Source organism: Schistocerca serialis, chromosome 9, assembly GCF_023864345.2.
Source record: "Schistocerca serialis cubense isolate TAMUIC-IGC-003099 chromosome 9, iqSchSeri2.2, whole genome shotgun sequence".
NCBI lineage: Eukaryota > Metazoa > Arthropoda > Insecta > Orthoptera > Acrididae > Schistocerca > Schistocerca serialis.
Genome location: NC_064646.1, coordinates 521,594,449 through 521,596,220, shown reverse-complemented (window position 1 = coordinate 521,596,220; position 1,772 = coordinate 521,594,449).

Below are 1,772 nucleotides of genomic sequence, written 5' to 3'. Positions count from 1 at the left end.
TGTATCCAGAAAGGTCCGTACAGGACCTGCAACATGCGGTCGTGCATTATCGTGCTGGAATATAGCGTTTCACAGGGTTCGAATGAAGGGTAAAGCCATGGATCTTAACACATCTGAAATGTGATGTCCACTGGTCAAAGTGCCATCAATGCAAACAAGAGGTGACCGAGATGTGTAACCAATGGCACCCCATACCATCACGCCGGGTGATACGCCAGTATGGTGATGCAAAATACACATTTCCAATGTGCATTCACTGAGATGTCGCTGAACACGGATGCGACCATCATGATGCTGTAAACAGAATCTGGATTCATCTGAGAAAATTATGTTTTGCCATTCGTGCACCCAGTTGCTCCTGTCTGTGATTCAGTGTCAAGGGTAACTGCAGCCATGGTCTCCAAGCTGATAGTCCATGCTGCTGCAAACGTCATTGAACTGTTCATGCAGGTAGTTGTTGTCTTGCGAACGTCCCCATCTGTTGACTCAGGGTTCGAGACGTGGCTGCACAATCCATTACAGCCATGCGGATAAGACGCATTTCATCTTGACTGCTAGTGATACGAGGCCATTGGGATACAGAACGGCATTCTGTATTACCCTCCTGAACACACCGTTCCATATTCTGCTAACAGTCATTCCATCTCTACCAACGTGAGCAGCAATGTAGCGATACGATAAACCACAGTCATGATAGGCTACAATCCGACCTTTATCAAAGTCGGAAACGTGTTGGTATGCTTTTTTCCTCCTTACATGAGGCATCACCACAACGTTTCGCCAGTCAACTGCTGTTTGTGTACGAGAAATTGGTTGGAAACTTTCCTCACGTCAACACGTTGTAGGTGTCGCCACCTGCGCCAACCTTGTGTGAATGCTCTGTAAAACTAATCATTTGCATATCACACCATCTTCTTCCTCTCGGTTAAATTTCATGTCTGTAGTACATCATCTTCGTGGTGTAGCAATTTTAATGGTCAGTAATGTATGTTATTGTACATGTGTGCACTTTCACAAAAGTGTCCCACACTTCTAGTAACAAATGTGATATCTACATAGTTGTAACAAAAGTTATTCGTGGTACAAGAAGATGACCATTGATTAAAAGTGAAACAAACATACAGCTTTATTTCAGGTGTAGAGTTGGAAAGCAAGGTAAATTGTGGCCTCTACACCTATGTTGCACCCCAATTTGTCTAAACTGAATGCCTGGATGCATGGAAATGGCTTTTTCATTAAGTTTACTGTGCCAATGATGTGAACCCACAAATCATACACAAGTTTGCTATTTTTGCATGGTGCCTCCCTCGAGGAAAGGGGTCAGTCAACTTTAATAGGAACAGGAATATTCAATACCATGATATTCCATTTGTCATTCATGTTGTGGTTCATTGCAAAGGATTGCCAGTTCCAGTTCCCTGACATGCACCATCATTGAGCATTGATAACAATGACTCTGAACTGACAGACAAAAAAGTGTCATCATCCACCAATGACATAGTCACCATAGTCACCAGGAAACCACAAAATCCTGTAATGTGACCTCAATGATCTGATTAGGGATTTAGATCTTCCAAAGCATAATGCTGAACTGTTGGCATTATGACTGCAGCAGTGGAATCTCCTTGCTGACTTGGGAAGGCAAGCCAACATTACATTCTGCAGTGACTGAATTTGTTTGATGTCCTGAACATCATATAAATAGGAAAAGTGGAGACCTTTTTTATAGACAAACCTGAAGGCACTGCTGTTACCCAATATTAACAAAAGGC